Raw genomic sequence first — 17,691 nt, 5'->3', positions numbered from 1 at the left:
ATAGGTATTGAGAATTTATGGGTGGGTACTGGCATCTATTGTTCATCTATCTTTCTATGCTAACAGGATATGTAGCCTATGTCCAGGCAGATGTAATTATCCTCATTTTTATAAGTGGAAGCGTGGAAATTCAGAACGCTAACCTAACAAAGTGCTATATCTAGTCAGAGTCAGAGCTGGATCCTACTGATCTCAAAGCTTCTATTGACCTTGATAGTTTGTAACACAGATAATTATAATAAAAGTTTTTACACTCACTATGCAGGACCACTGAAAAGGGGTGTGTAGTGTGCAGACTTCACAAAGTAGCAAATAAGGAGTCAAGGTATGGTTGAAATTTGTCCTTGAGCTCAGCGTTCCAAGCCATGCAGCTTAGCATGCATTGCATATGCTGAGCAGAAGGACACTCTTGCTGTAATTGATCACTGCAAGGGGTGTGTCATGTTGTAATTGGCACCACGGATAACGTAGACTAGCATTGGCCATGATGCACACTGCTAGACATTATGATTTTTTTTTTTTTTTTTGAGACAGAGTCTCACTCTGTTGCCCAGGCTGGAGTGCAGTGGCACGATGTCGTCTTACTGCAACCTCCACCTCTCAGGTTCAAGCAACTCTCCTGCCTCAGCCTCCTGAGTAGCTGGGATTACAGGCGTGTGCTACCATGCCCGGCTAATTTTTTTGCACTTTTAGTAGAGACGGGGTTTCACTATGTTGGCCAGGCTTGTCTCAAACTCCTGACCTCGTGATCCACCCACCTTGGCCTCCCAAAGTGCTGGGATTACAGGCATGAGCCACAGCGCCCAGCCATGTTTTTTTAATATATAATTTCAAATCCTTACTTGTATCCTTTTAAGAACATTTCAAAGATGCTGAAACTGAACTTAGGGAGCTCCCTGAATTCTCTGAAACTTGAGCTTCTCAACTGCTTTCATGTCCCTTTTATCTTTTCTTCCACAATGTGACCCCCTTCACGTCTGTCCATAAAGAGCTCCATGTGGCCACAGCCCTGATTCTGCATGAGCTGCAATATCTGTCCTGACACTACCTTCTCTGCAGGTGGCACCTGCCCACCTTCAGTGTCCTGTCTTTCTTCCTTTACTTTTATTTTTTATTTTTTATTTTTTTTTTTGAGATGGCGTCTTGCCCTGTTGCCCAGGCTGGAGTACAGTGACATGATCTTGGCTCACTGCAACCTCCACTTTCCGGGTTCAAACAATTCTCCTGCCTCAGCCTCCTGAGTAGCTGGGATTACAGGCACATACCACCAGATCTGGCTAATTATTTTGTGTTTTTAGTAGAGACAGGGTTTTCCCATGTTGGCCAGGCTGGTCTTGAACTCCTGACCTCAAGTGATCCACCTGCCTTGGCCTCCCAAAGTGCTGGGATTACAGGCATGAGCCACTGTGCCCGGCCACTTCCTTTACTTCTTAGTCATGTTCTTCCTCAAGTATCGTCTCCTTTCTGCCACACCAACACCACCCATGCTGATTCTTCTCAGTTGAGAGTCTTTCCACAAAGGAGTATTGCCAGCTAATGGAGAAACAGAGGAGAGGCTTTAATAGGCAAAACTGACGGATACGGGAATAGTTCTCCCTATAATTTTTTGTTCTTTTTGTAAATAGAATATCCAGTCATACACTGCCTAACAATGGACTGCATATATGATGGTTTTCCCTTAAGATTTTAATGGAGCTGAAAGATTTCCGTTGCCTGCTGATCTCCTAGCCCTGCTCCCTTCCAGCACAGAGCAGTACTCATGTTTGTGGAAATCTTGATGTAAGACAGATGTACTGTGCTGCCAGTCACAGAAAAGGCTAGCACATACTTGATAATGAGAATCAATGACTGTCTTACTAGTTCATGCATTTACAATGGTATACTTTCTACTCTTATTTTAGAGTGTACTCCGTCTGCTTATAAAAAACACAAAAGTTAACTGTAAACAGCCCCAGGCAGGTCCTTCAGGTGGTATCCAGAAGAAGGAATTGTGATCATTGGACATGACAGCTTCATTCATGTGTGTCCTTGCCCCTGAAGACCTTCCAGTGGGACAAGCTGTGGAGGTGGAAAACAGTGATATTAATGATCCTGACGTTGTGCAGGCTTAGGCTAGTGCCTATGTTCATGTTTTAGTTTATAACAAAAAGGTTTAAAAAGTAAAAACAACAATAGAAAAAAGCTTGTGAAATAAAAATATTAAGAAAAAACACTTTTGTACAGCTGTACTATGTGTTTGTGTCTTAAACTGAGTATTATTACAAAAGACTCACAAGTTAAAAACTGTAACACGGTAAGCCAGGCACGGCGGCTCACGCCTGTAATCCCAGCACTTTGGGAGGCTGAGGTGGGCAAATCATGAGGTCAAGAGATCGAGACCATCCTGGCTAACCCGGTGAAACCCCATCTCTACTAAAAATAGAAAAAAAATGAGCCGGGCGTGGTGGCAGGTGCCTATAGTCCCAGCTTCTTGGGAGGCTGAGACAGGAGAATCGCTTGAACCCAGGAAGTGGAGGTTGCAGTGAGCGGAGATCACACCACTGTACTCCAGCCTGGGGACCCAGTGAGACTCTGTCTCAAAAAAAAAAAAAAAAATTGTAACGAAGTAAAAATGTTACAGTGTGTTAAGTTTAATTTATTAATGAAGAAAGAAAAACATTAATAAATTTATTGTGGCCCAAGGATACAGTGTTTCTAAGGTCTACAGGAGTGTACAGTCATGTCCTAGGCCCTCACATTCACTCACCACTTACTCACTGACTCACACAGAGCAACTTGTACCCTGCCAGCTCCATTCATAGGGAGTACGCCATATGAATGAGACATCTTCTGTCTTTCATACCGTATCTTCTCTGCTCCTTTTCTATGTTTAGATATACTTAGATATACAAACACTTACCATTGTGTTCAATTGCCTACAATACTCAGTATAGTAACATGCCCTATGGGTTCATAGCCTGGGAGCACGAGGCTGTATCATGAAGCCCAGGTGTGTATCAGGCTACACCATCTGGGTGTGTGGAAGGGCCCTCTATGATGTTCGCACAACCACCAAGTTGCCTAACAATGCATTTCTCACACTGCATCCTGTCCTTAAAAGACAAGTGACTCCAGCTTGGCCCATCTCTGTCCTCCCCCAGCCACACGGTTGGCTTCTCTCTGCAGAACAAGGGGCTCTTTACTCCCAGCTTCATGTCATCTCACGATTTCAATGTTTCCCAGCATCTTTGAGTTTCACACACGTATTTATGTTACTAACATCTCATTACAATCATGTGGTTTTGTAGGAAAGGGGAGAGGCCTTACTGATTTGATTTTATATGACCAGACCCCACACAAGGCAGAAGCCTCCTCTGTTGAATGGATTAAATTGAGGCTAATAAGCCAGTCTCTAGGGATATATGGACATAACTTCATTAATATTCTGCTAAACCAATTAAGTTAACCACTGCTCATGGGAGAATAGATTAACAATTAAAAATAGAGTCATAACCTATGCTCTAAAGGGAATTTGGGGGTCGAAAGAGTGATATTTATGACTTAAAAACTAAATAGTTAATTTATGTCTTTGGTATGTGCATGTTACTATTCATGCTAATAACATCTGTTCTTTGTCTTAGCATATTTTTATCTCAAGGATACCATGTTTATTTTTCATTCTATTTTGAAATATGCTTTATGAATTACGTGTCATCAAATGGAAGGAGAAACTGAAGTACATTAAGAAAAAAAAATTACATAATAAGAAGCAGAAACAAAGCCATAGCCCATGTGTTTTGACAAACAACTGCTCATTTCTAGTTTCCACATTTAGTTATCTTAATTTCTTGTAGCATATTGATAATTTTATTTATAGTTATTATAGTATTGCTGCAGTGGTTTTATTATTTCTCCATTGTAGGTCAACTACAGTGAGAGCAGAGGCACCTGTTTCTTGTTACATGAAAATGTAAAGAATTGTACTTTTAGACTGTGTAGAAACCAGGGAGTAATCTGGTGTTCTTTTCAGTAAGAATTGCTTTCAGCCGGGCGCAGTGGCTCATGCCTGTAATCCCAGCACTCTGGGAGGCCGAGGCGGGTGGATCACAAGGTCAGGAGTTCGAGACCAGCCTAGTCAAAACAGGGAAACCCTGTTTCTACTAAAAATACAAAAATTAGCCAGGCATGGTGGCATGCGCCTGTAGTCCCAGCTACTCAGGAGGCTGAGACAGGAGAATCACTTGAACCTGGGAGGCTGAGATTGCAGTAAGCCGAGATGGCACTACTGCACTCCAGCAGTGACTCCTCAACAGAAAAAATAAAAGAACTGCTTTCTATTAAGTTGTGTTATTGAATCATTTTTTAAATGATGAAGAAATGAGGGAAACCACAGGCACATTATAAGTTTTATTATGAAAAGTGTCAAACAAGCCCAAGCCCAAAAGCAGGTGAACACAGAGCATGGAGGTAGCTAGAGCCCCCTATTCTCTTCATCAAGAGAGAAATGCTATCACGTTGATGCCCTTGGATACCACAAGCAACGAAACTGCACACTCAGGTTATGCCCATGTGTCCAAGGTCACTGATGTTATAATGTTTCTCTCCTGTTGGAGAGAATAGTGGAGAGATATCTAGGGACCTCTAGCTATTCCCCTCCTGTATTTCCACCTGCTTTTTGGCTCCTTTGATTCTTTTTCTTGCTTACTATTTGATTTGTCATCATTTATATGCTTTATAGACTTCATATACTTATGAAGTTAGAGCAGATGCCTACACTGATATCTCGGTTGGTATCCTATGTGATATTGGCTCTCCTCTTTAGCACGTTTTCATTTCTATGATCCTTCTTGTGTTTTCCATGATATGTTGACATATTCTGTCCTCTCAGCAATGCTAAGAGATCTGTTATATACTGAGCAGAGAAAATCCAGATCTTACGATTCGGAGCGTCACCCCCTGAGGTACCTGTTCCGTGCTACTTCCTGGCCACACTATCTGAAATGGACCTTTGGTCCCCACAGCCTCCCTCCCTCTGGCCTTTCCTTTCACTTTCCAGCACTGACCAGCCAGAAATTCTATGCACATCTATGCTTCCAATTTGATTTGACTAAGCATAATTCAAATCTTTGAAGAGAGAAGAACTTTGTTTTATTCACTATCATGTTTCCAGTGTTCAGTATAAAGCTTGCCTCGAAGAAAGCATTCAGCCATTATTCACTAAGTTATTTAATTTTACTTTTATATCAGGAATGCATTTACATTTACAGGTTGTAAGGCAACAATAAATATTGATTCTGTATGCAAAATTTTGATTTACAGGTAAACTTGTAAGAATATAATTATTCCCAATAAAAAAGCTGCTGTTTCTTGCATCATACACTATATTAAGCACTAAGCCCTGGCTGTTTGCTAGATCATTTATGTACAACTAGAAGAAAAAATGGAAAATATGGACATAATTGGATTATGATTGTTATTCCTTCTTCCCATCAACTAAAAAATTTAGTTTACTAATAGACAAAACGTTTGTAAGGTTAGAATCAAGCCCATATATCAGGGTTTTTTTTTTAAGAAAATTTGGAAACTATAATGAATACAAGAGGGAATTTTAAAAACATTCAAGTTTGGTTTCTTGTTGGAAAAAGTTCCCCCTTTTGTGACATAATCTCTTTCCACTCCATGTCCCTAAGTGGAAGACAAAGAACTGTCTTTTATTTTTTGAAACTCAAGCATGATCTTATTTCTTGAACCAGTGTTCATTTCTGTAAGTGATTTTTACTCTCTTGCCTAGTGGAGAAAACAGTACGGTGAAGGAGGACAAAGTGGGATTGAGCACTCAGTCCAGGTTTATCATATAAAAAAAGCAGGCTTCGGCTCTCAGGCCCTTCCTGACATGCTGTATTTGAGCCTGCTGCACCTAAGTCCCCTGCCATTGTCCAAAGTAAAAAACATTTTAAGGAACATAACATATTCCTATGCCTGTAACTGAAGGCAGGCAGGTAGCTTTTGAAGGAGGATTCATGGTTACTAGGAAACTGAAGTAGAGTAAGAAAAATATTTGCCAATGATTACTGCTCTTTCAAAGAGCATCAACTGCATTTTCTAAGAACTACTTAAGAAATACCACAACCAATAATATCCCATTGATACTCCTTGAAGCCTTTATGTCCCTTTGAAAAATGACATACTCTGAATGTTTCAGATCATATTTGTGTGACTAAACTTGCTTCTGATAAGCAAGTCACCAAATAGGGCTGGTGGAATATCCTCCCTCTCTCTTCCACGGTCTTTTCACTATCTGTAGTACAGAAGTAATTTTTTCATCAAAATAGAATACATATTTAAATAGTCTTCTGAGAAAATAGGCGATTGTTACTTAAGCCTATATTAATTTGTTAGCTTCAAAATGCAAAAAATAGTTGATGAATTGTCGACAAAAGCCCAGTTTGTCATGATCATCAGATATGACATCTCGGGGATTATTTGAATATAAATGTTCATCAAAATGACCTTCTGTAACACTTTTTCTGTGTTTGTGTGTGTGTGTGTGTGTGTGTGTGTTTAATTCTTCATCTGTAAAAGAATGGGTTGAAATAGGAGATGTGATTATTTCTTCCATACATTACAGTTATAACACCCTGTGACTCTTAGCAATGTGTTTGCCATATTCTACTTTAGAATAAGACTGCAAAAATTTCATGGCTCTGTTCAGGAGTGTCATCAACCTTTGAGGCTAAAGAAAATCTGTGAGATCATCATCAGTGATATGCAAGAGTTTAGGAACTACATTAAAGAGGTGAACGTTCAATGACCAACCAGTGCATTGATTTTGGGACCATTCCCCCACTCCCTAATTTTTCTAATTCCTTTAAAATCTCTTCAGAATCTCAGGTGATTCATTTTGCTTTCCTCTATGCCTCCACAAGAAATTTGTTGAAGGAAAGAAGAGAGTTAGTGTTCATTGATCTGCCCTAGAGAGAAAGTGATCTGGTTTTCCTGGGGGCTCTAAACTATGCAATTAAACACACTCCAGTTACCCTGAAGGTTCTGGTTTAATTGGTCAGGAAGATGGACCAGTCATGAGGATTTTTAAAGAGAATGTTTAATTGTGTTAAAATACACATAATATAAAATTTAGCATCCTGACCATTTCAAGTGTACAGTTCAATGATATTAACACATTCACATGGTTGTACAACCACGACCACCATCCGTCTCCAGAATTCTTTTTATCCTGCAAAACTGAAACTCCATGCCCATAAAGCCATAACTTCCCATCCTCCCCTACCCACGTCTCCCGGCAGCCACCATTGTACTTCCTGTTCCTGTGAACATGATCACTATAGACAGAATGTCCTATAACACTCTCTCTCTAGGGCAGATCTGTGAACACTAACTCTCTCCTTTCCTTCAACACATTTCTGGTGAAGACACAGGGGGAAACAAAATGAATCACTTGAGATTCTGAAGAGTTTTTAAACGAAGTGGAAAAATTAGGGAGCAGGGAGATTGGTCCCTAAATCAATGCACTGGTTGTTATTCAGTGTTCACTGCTTTAATATTGTTCCTATAGTTGGTAACTCTTCTGCATATTACCAGTGATTTCACAGGCTTCCTTTAGCCTTAAAGTTTGTTGACGCCGCTGAACAGAGCCATGAAAATTTTGCAGAATCTTATTCTAAAGTAAATTATGGTGACTAGTGTAGGTAACTCAGTGTTCGGACTTTTATAAGCACCTCCTGTGATTCTGATGTGCAAGCGAGGTTGGTAACCATTGGCCTGCCTGGTGTATGTCATCCATGATAGAAGATTAGAGACAGGTGACTAAACACAGATGGGCTTGCTTTTGAAAACCTGTTTGATAGCATAAACATCGTCTGACAAGGTATATGGAAACCTCATTATTGGAAAACACTTTCAGTATCTGCTGTCTTCTACAGCTCCTATATGTCTGCAGAAGCTGGAAGAATAAGGGCAGCTGATTTTTTTCCCCACAGCAAAAATGCTACCAAACCTTGGCCTCCATCAAATAATGTTCTGGGAAAAATAATAAAGATGTGAGGCCAATGAACAGCTCCCATGAACAGGAATCCCACGGACACAATGATGCAGCGCTGGTGGATCTCAGAAGCCAGAGGCAAACCTACATCTAGCAGCGATATACAGGAGTCAGGGAGGTTTCTAGCATGTATGACCTGGTATCAAGCTTGCTGCCACGATATCATGGGGGATGAATGAAAAATGTCCAATCATAGCTGACTCGTGCACATAGAGATCAGTGCAGAAACCCCCTTGGCACAGTTCTTTACATTTCTTGACATTGCAATCAATTCCTTCCTCTCTATCCACATTTTCAATCAGATAGCAAAACCATTTTTTTACTGCATTGAAATCATTTATTTAATTAATAAAATATTGTGTTTGCAATATTGCAAAACATGCATACGAATGTCGCAAAACATTCATGGAAGAACAATGACTGCTATTTATGACTGAATCCCATGATAGAGTGGGGATAGAGGTGGGTGCGTGGGTCCCTCAGTGAAATTACTGCCCCTGCAGACTTTCACTTTAGACCGAAGCAATGGTTTTCTGTCTCTTATCATCTCAGGTCACCAGTGGTTTTCCACTGCCATCAGCAATAATACTTGCTTGCCGTCATAGAGAATATAGTGGCAAGCTGGGTGAGTAAATGAGAGCACCCTATCCCCAGGATGACATTTCATAGTCTCTGAGTGGTAGCCTGTGACAGTTGGGGTCCCTTTTCCAATCAACCCTGGGTGATTCTGATACACTTGACCCTTGCTAAGAACTGCTGGTTTAGAGACCTCTTAAGTTTCTGTATTCATATTCTAGGGGAAATAGAGTAGCTAGTTAGATGGTTTTTCAATTTAACTAGGATCTAAAAGTAATAAATCCACCCACTCCACCCTTCAACAGCATTAAATGCCCTTTGGCACCAAATTCTAAATTTTATGAGGGATTTTACCTAAGCTTCCTATTTATACTGATGGGGAGGAGAAGGAAAAAAGGAGAAAGACAGGCAGATACCTGGAAAGATTCGGGAAGCAATGGTTTGTCAGTTTTCAGCTTGCTGATGCCACCTGCAGTTGTGTGTGTGTGTGTGTGTGTGTCTTAAATTAATTCCTCGATCTCTTTACCTGCTAGATTTTTGTTAAGTGTTCAACAAGTGTTCAGAACCAGCTCTACCCTTAGTGATGAGCTGAGGAGGTGCCCCTTATGGGGGTCCATCTTCCCTGCCCTCACAATGATGCTTCCAGGAGCTTGCTATGAACGAATTGTAGAGACCAATACTTTGCTTTGAGACGTCCTGCTGTGCTGAAATGTAGCTACCTCTCGAAGGGGAAGGTAGTCAACCATCTCACTCCATTATACTTTCTTGTATATGAAAGAATTTGTCAGATCTGTTGCTCCCAGCAGATTTTGATGAAAGACAGGAGGAAAGAAGTGGGAGTTGCTCGCGCCAAGCGGGAAGGACCACCTGGTGAAAGAAGAGAGGAGTGCAAGGTAGAGGTTGGCGCCAATCTGGGCATGCAACAGATACACAAAGGAAAACGGAGATATTGTTAAAGGCGTAAAGCTGCGGTTACATAGGATGAATAAACCTAGGGATCTGATGTATAGCATGAAGTGGTTAATTAACAATGCTGTATTGTGGTTAATAATGCTGTGTCATGGTTAACAATGCTGCGTTGGGGTTAACAATGCTGTGTTGTGTTGGGTTTAATAATGCTGTGTTGGGGTTACTAATGCTGTGTTGGGGTTAATAATGTTGTGTTGTGTTTAATAGTGCTATATTGTGGTGAATAATGCTGCGTTGGGGTTAATAATGCTGAGTTGGGGTTAATAATGCTGTGTTGCATCCTAGGAATTTGCTAAGAGGGTAGATCTCAGGTGTTCTTAGCACCCACACACACAAACGTAGCCACATGAGGAGGTGGATACATTCATTTGCTTGACTGCAGTAATCATTTCACTGTGTTTTTCATTTAGGACCTTTAAATATGTACAGTATCCCCCATCTCTCTCTCACACACACACACACACACACACACACAGAGCAGTAAGCAATTGCAATCCAATGTCAGCTTTTCTTTTCTTTTCTTTCTTTTTTTTTTTTTTTTTTGAGACAGAGTCTTGCTCTGACACCCAGGCTGGAGTGCAATAGTGCAAGCTCTGCTCACTGCAACCTCTACCTCCCAGATTCAAGCGATTCTCCTCTCTCAGCCTCCTGAGTAGCTGGGATTACAGGCGCACTCCACCATACCCAGTTAATTTTTGTATTTTCAGTAGAGATGGGGTTTCACCATATTGGTCAGCCTGGTCTCGAACTCCTGACCTTGTGATCCACCTGCCTTGGCCTCCCAAAGTACTGGAATTTCAGGCATGAGTCACCGCACCTGGCCCAATTTCAGCTTTTCTTTGCTTTATATCTGCTGTTCTCAAAAGAAGGGGGAGAAAAATCACAAATCACTACCTGGAGCCATTTCTAGGGAGGTTTTTAGCATCCAAGGCATCCCTTCATCTACTGAATCATTCTTTCATTTCCTTAGCAAAATGAGCAAACCCTCAGGAACTGTACTGAGCTCTTGGGATAAGGACAAATAAAAGAAGGAACAACAGAAAAGGTTTCCTCTGTTGTAGACAGAGCGTCGAGGAAGGCTCAGGGGAGACGTCACAGCCAGGGCTTGGAGGATGGGAAGGAAAGGATCTCACCACTTGAGCCCATGGGGCGGCTGGTCCCAGAAGGAGGAAGAGTGTGTAAAAACCCTGAGGGAAAATCTTTCTCTGCCTCTGCCTCTGTCTCCTAGAGACTGACGTGAGCATTAAGGGCTGGATCTAAATGACAAGAAGTTAAAGCAAACATACCAACCATCAAATGCATAACTACATAGAGGAAAGTAGATGCGAGGAAGCCGGGCAGGTCTGTTGTTCTGGGGATGTTTACAGCTGGATTTCGTGCATCTACACAGCACAGTATAATTTTAGCATCAACTTCCCTAGACACTCTCTTTTCTGATATCCACAGGATCCCTTTTCTCAGATTGGCTTGGTCCCACTTACTTTGTTAAATGTGTTAGGAAATATATGATTTTATTTCTAGGAATAACCCAAGGTTAATATAAGGTAGAGAAAAATAAACTATCTTAAGAAGAAAGTATTTTATTGGGCCGAAGTAGGGCAAATGATAAAGAGAGGAGATACACAAAGAAAATTTTTTTAATATACTTTAAGTTCTGGGATACATTTGCACAATGTGCAGGTTTGTTACATATGTATACATGTGCCATGTTGGTTTGCTGCACCCATCAACTCATCATTTACATTAGGTATTTCTGCTAATGCTACCCCTCCCCTAGTCCCCAACCCCCCGACAGGCCCCGGTGTGAGATGTTCCCCTACCTGTGTCCATGTGTTCTCATTGTTCAACTCCCACTTATGAGTGAGAACATGCAATGTTTGGTTTTCTCTTCTTATGTTACTTTGCTGAGAATGATGGTTTCCAGCATCATCCATGTCCCTGCAAAGGACATGAACTCATCATTTTTTATGGCTGCATAGTATTTCATGGTGTATATGTGCTGGACAAAGACATTTTAAGAATTGTGTTCAGAGTTGTAAGAAGCATGATAGGGAAGTGACAATTCTTGTCCTAAGTGCCTTGCATTGTGGTGAGAAAAACATGTGGCTAATGTTTTATCTCAGCTGCATTTTATTTACAACTATTTAATAGCCTGGTGACCTGAAAATAACTTCTCTAGGTCTTGGGGCTTGCATTGAAAGTTGATCATCTGATCATAGTTCCCTACTTTATTTGGGATTCCCTAGAAATCAGCTTAAGACAAAGGCTTTAGGGGCAGTTTAATTCCAGTGAAGCGAGAGTGAGGGAAATTGGAACCCGACAGAGATGCCAAACGTGCTGGGAAGCTGTGCTCAGCTTCAGAATCAGCCCAGGGAGATGCTCTGTCTCACCGGTGCCTCTAGACAGCCTGGGTGTACCCCTGGAGCCCGATGTTTACCATGAGCCCTCTCAACCCCTGTGTCCCCTTCTCAAAGTGTGACCCCTGGGGCATTGCTTTCCTTTCATTTTGGGCATCCCATATGTCTGCTGCAGAAGCCAGAGCCTCAGCAGGCTCAGTGCAGCCAGCGTTTGGGTGAGGTGGCTCTGTTTTATCAGCCAATATCTCGCAGGGCTCCTGGCTCCGGGTGGCATCAACACCTGGGTTCTGGATTCATGGTCACAGAAACAGAGGGAGCCATTGCACCAAGCAAGGCAGGCAGAAGGTGTGCTGCTAAGAGGGGCACTTGGAAACTGAGTTCTGTTTGCTGAGCGCTTGCATTGTGCTAACTTCTGTAGGGGGCAAGTATATTCACATCTTTTAGTGTCCTGTAAATGCGCTTCTGGATCTCATGCGATTACCGGTATGCATATATGCATGTGTGTGTGAGTGTGCGTGTGTGTGTGTGTGTGTGTGCACTGAATTATAGCAGTGTTTTCTTTTCTTGTCCACCCTCCTGACTCTTGCTTTGTGTGCTGCTCGTGAAGCCTGGATACTGTGGTTGCTGGTCAATTACAAACAACCAGATGTGAAGGATAAATAAAAAAATTGCAAAGTTTTGCCCAGTGTAGATATAAGCCCAGGAGGAAATATTTGCTGAACAGTCTCTGTGTATTTAGGATTGTTTACTGATCAACCACGGATTTAAGTGATAAGCTTCAAAGTTACAAAACAAGAAAACCCATTTGAATCCAGCATCCTGTGATGCTGAGCAGAGGGCCCTCTGAGCCTTTTGTTTCTCATCTGTGATTTGGGAATGAGGCACCTCCATTGCTGACTTATCGTGGAGGCCCCAAATGTCTGCCCTGACCTGAGTGGTTAGTAATATATGTCACTTCCCTGCACGCTGTACCTGGTTAGCTCCAGCTGCTGCCTGGGCATGTTTATAAAGTAAAACAAACTTATGTCTGCTGCTATTGTGTTGGGCACATGCATGATGGAGGCGTGAGCTAGAAGGTTGTGTGGGCTGCCAGAGCTCTGCTTCCCTCTCCTCCCATCTCTCTGCCTCTGACACTCCTCACTGTTTCCTCACTCAAGCTGCAGAGCAAAGAGCATGATCCGCACAACACCTTTTGGTCTAGAGTTTGAAGAGTCTCCTCTGGCTTCCTAAGTCCATGTGGAACACAGGCACTGACGTTGCTGTCCTCAAAGCCCTGATAAATTGTCAGGAAGGAGGCAAAAGGGCTTTCACCTTGGATCTCAGGGAGACACAAAAGAGAAGAAAATGGGAGAGGGGCTTGCGGGCAAAGCTCCTTCCCAAGCCATAATTCCCCTCAGTCCTGGCTGCATCCAAACCCTCTTCCAGGTTCACGCAGTGTGCAAATAGCTTCTGCCTCTGTATAGATAGGTGGGTGAACATGAGGATTTAATTTTTCTACTTCACATGACGAAGTCCTCGTTTAGCAAATGGCAGGTTTCCATGAACTTATAACGTACTTGGAACATTTAAATTAAATTCCCTCACACAAAAATTCACATCTCATTGTCAATGTGGTGCTTCTGAGAGCTAGTCACAGCTGGAAATTGCCAATCACTCCAAGCGCCTTGCAAGAGTATTACTCTTGCTTATACCCTGGAAGCATCCTATATTTTGATTGTCATTAAGGGATCTTTGTTGGGCTATTGCTAACACGCAGTATCTAAAAATCACATAAAATATTAGTTTCCTTTCTTTCCTCAGGCTAGAGAGATCCATCTACTCTCTGATGCATTTTTAGCGGTGCTAAATTGCCTTAAGGCTTGAAGAAATGAGTCTAAAAATTGCCGCTATAAAAAGAAAAAATGACCCAGAAATGACACATTATGTGTGAAAATCAAAAGGGTAATAAAAGGCATTTCAGTATCCACAGCAGACGCACTTTCATCTCTCAGATGATGGCATTTTCTGGAATGCTGAGCAAGTCGCGCGATCGGACAGTGTCTCCCTAGCAGGAGGCTGCCTTGCCTGCAAATGGTCTTCGTAGCCTTCCTGGTCTTGTTTATTAGGATCGTGTCCCTAAGGGGCATCCCTCAGCAGAGGCCGTCTGGTGAAGTGTCTAAGTTCCCGTCTGAGTAGTGTAAAAACTCCCTTATAGGAGAATCGGAGAGGATACCTAAAAGCATTTATTTTAAAATAGAGGTGAATGCTCCCAAGGGAGCACGTGCCGCGTGGATGCTGAGAGATTGCACACAGGGGCTGGGTAGTGTTTTTCCTCCTAAAGCCCTCCAGTTCAGAGGCTTCTTCTACGTCTAGGAGATGTTCTGAATCCCTGCTTCTGTCTCCTGGTTTGTGCTCTCATTAGTTCCACAGGTATTTACTGCAAGGCTATCAGAAGCTCCATGCACAGTGCTGGAGGCTGTGAGAGATTTCAAGGTGAATGAAACACAGTGGTTCCCTCGGAGATTGACATTTTCCCAAGTGGCCCCTTCTCCCAAGCCTCCCACTCTTCCATACTGCTGGGCTCTGTGTTAATATCCTCAGACTAAACCTGAGATGGAGCAATAAAGGAACTAAGTTATATGCCTCAGAAGTGAGAGAAGGGAGGTGAAGTGGAGGAAGAGGGTATAAACCTAAGTCATTGTGTCTGCTGGGGAAGGACAGGGTGCAACTTCAAAGCAAGAAGGTAGAGATAGCCTCCATGGTATTGGAAATAACCTTTGAAAAACTCTGTTCTGGACAAACCAAGTTATATGCAATTCTCTGAACAAACCACAGCTTTGTTACCAATAGGGTTTTGCTGTGGTGGTTTTTTAATCTAGAACACATATATTCATTTTGGAAAAAAAAATACATTCTATGGATCTTTCAAGGCCCAACCCAAATTTCAGTTTCCAGCATAAGTTCTTCTTATCTTTTTACTAAAGGCAAAATCAGTTTTTTAACTAATATTCCCATAGCAATTTAAATTCACTTAATACATTGACCAAGAGCTGTTCGATGAAGTATCTCTTACACTAGCAGCTCATTGATATGGTCCAGGGCTCGCCTCATGTCTGGTGCATATGGGGATGGCCGTAAACGATTGCCAAACCCCTGTAGGTCAGGCATAGCAGAGGCCCATGGAGAAGAGTGAAGAGTGAGGAGGTGGTTTTGGTTGCTGCATTGTTTCTGTTCATTTTACCTGCAAATTGACATATATGGCCACAGGAAAGTGGCTTTGCTTTACTCCTTCACTCAACTTCTGTCTATTGAGTGTCTGTGATGTGTCTGGCACTGTAGGAGGCCCTGGGGACATTTGTGTGTGGCCTGAGACTTGCGGCTAAATGTTCTCAAGATGCTGAAGAATATTAGAGGTGTTCTGGCTGGTTTTTCCTCTCTCATTCCTTTTCTTGAATCAAATGTCACCCTGTTGCTCTAAAGTTAGAAAAACACTGTCGTCTTTCTAATAGCGTTTCCGGGAAACTTTTTGGCACCTTGCTCAGGAAACTCCCCATATAACTGATTCTATGTATTGGGAAAAAGCAGTGTTTTAATGTGAAAATCAAGTAAGATGGAGGAAGGCAGGGAAAGAGAAAAACAGAGAAAGAGAGAGGGAGATAGGGAGAAAGAGATGGCAAAGATGGGAGAATGACCCATATAGAATAAGAATAGCAATGTTATTTGCAAAGTAAGTTAAAATGGATATATGAAGTTGAATTAAGAAGTCTATAAATTCTGATCTATAAAATGTAATTTTATTTGTACTTTGATTGGTAATTTCTTTTGTGAGATCCTCATTTTGTCTGAGTCAGAAAACTTTATCTGTTCATTCTTAAAAGAGTTAAAATTACTGATTTCCCAGTGAAGCAGGTTTAAAGTCAGATCTGGACATCCCTTCACTCTCTCTCAAGGATGTTAAGGGCCCGGGCTGTGGAGAGGGCATTTTGGCCTTGGTGAGAGTAGGCATCTCTCCTCCATCCTGCCTGTGCCACTCACTCCCAGTCATAACCTTCCCTAGGCCTGTGCCCTGGAGGCAGGTGCACCTGGGGGAGGCTCAGGGGCTTGACCTTCTCCATCACGGGTTCCTCCCACCTTCTCCAGATTCTGTGAAGCACCAGGAGACACAGGAGCATCTCCATGAGGCCACAGCTGGGAACTAAGGAGTCCTGCATTACCCCTGGACACACAGACACAACGCGGGGGGTTCTGTCTTGTTCTGTCTCCTCACCCAGCTTGGGTCTTGGTCCCAGGTATGGTGGGGAAACACGACACTGGGCTTCCACAGTCTCCACGCCACCAACACGCTTATCACCACAGCTCCAGTGACAAGTTCTGGTGGTAGCCAGACCACTTTAAGCAGGACTCAGCTCCATTCCTTCTCACTGGGCAGGACCCCCCAGCCAGGGCTTCCAGCCACTCCTGCCTGTATCCAAGCACAGACCAGGAGTTCTGACTTCTTGGGATGGAGTGCCTGCGGGGAGGGGCGGGGCACCACCTTTGCTCTTTGGGCAACTCAGCCATTCCACACTGTGGGCTTTGATTTTATTTCTTATAGTGGAGAAGCAGGAAGTGGGAGAACGTACCATCGCATCTCCTTTACACCTATTTCATGATGTACACCTGGATCCCACTGTGAATTTGGAAGTCTGTAACTTTTAACGTGTGCTATGCCAGGACAAAAGTCTTCAGAGTTTTTGTAAAATACAGGGGGAAAAAAAATCAAAGTTGTGCATACTCACACACACACACACGGATGTGCACACATGTGCACACACACGTAAACACGTACATACACCCTTCAGCATTCACCCTTCCTCCTGCTCACAGCCTTGTTCCTCTTAAGCAAATACTTTCAGTCAAGCAACATTTCTAAACCTTTGATAAAGTGTGGCTGCAGCTACTGCCCACTGTGCCATCCATCTCCATTTTACGAGGACAAATATGGCAAATCCCGGCTTGAACGTCACACTGAAGAAAAGGTTTCCTCAAATTTTTGTGTTTTCTGCTGCTTGAGACTGAAAAACATTTTACCTAATGTATTTTTTCTTTTTGCTGAAGACGCAAAAATGTTTAAATGCCTACCTTCGATACCTAATAATATATATATATATTCCTTTTATATTTATGAATATTGAAGTGTATGTTTGAAGTGGATTTTTTAACACAGAAAGATATATATCTATCGTTCTATAGCTATCTATTTATCCATCTATGTATCTATCTATCCACCTATTTAGCTTTCTATCCACCTATCTGTCATCTGTCAATCTATCTACCTAACCAGATGGATATCTACCTACCTATCCATTCATCTATCTATCCATCTATGTATCTATCCATCTATTTGTCTATCTAATCCATCGATTCCTCCATCTATCTATCATCTATCTATCTATCCATCTATTTATCTATCCATCTATTTATCTATCCATCTATTTTTCTATCTAATCCATCGATTCCTCCATCTATCTATCATCTATCCATCTATTCATCTATCATCTATTTATCTAATATATCTATCTACCTATCATCTATCTATCCATCCATCTGTTACCTATCAATCTATCTTTCCATCCATTCATCTATCCATGCATCTGTGTATCTGTCCATCTATTTATCTGTCTAACTAATCCATCTATTCCTCCATCCATCATCTATCCATCTATTCATCTATCATCTATTTATCTATCTAATCTATCTGCCTATCATCTATCCATCCATTATCTATCCATC

General features: G+C 42.0%; 1 protein-coding gene and 1 long non-coding RNA gene across 2 annotated transcripts in view; one reads left to right on the top strand and one right to left on the bottom strand.

Moving 5' to 3' along the window:
• The window catches only part of CSMD1 (CUB and Sushi multiple domains 1), a 2,063,616-nt gene that overhangs the window by 1,374,717 nt on the left and 671,208 nt on the right, over positions 1 to 17,691 (top strand). The window lies entirely within an intron of this gene.
• On the bottom strand, positions 1,274 to 3,021 carry LOC129060868 (uncharacterized). The gene is made up of 3 exons (XR_008527727.2): positions 2,900 to 3,021; positions 1,941 to 2,058; positions 1,274 to 1,533 (listed from the first exon to the last, which is right to left on the bottom strand). It is a non-coding gene; the product is annotated as an uncharacterized LOC129060868 (long non-coding RNA).

Source organism: Pongo abelii, chromosome 7 (assembly GCF_028885655.2).
Source record: "Pongo abelii isolate AG06213 chromosome 7, NHGRI_mPonAbe1-v2.0_pri, whole genome shotgun sequence".
In the NCBI taxonomy this organism is placed as follows: Eukaryota; Metazoa; Chordata; class Mammalia; order Primates; family Hominidae; genus Pongo; species Pongo abelii.
Note: the sequence above shows the minus strand (reverse complement) of the source record. Positions and strands in the feature narration are given on the sequence as shown.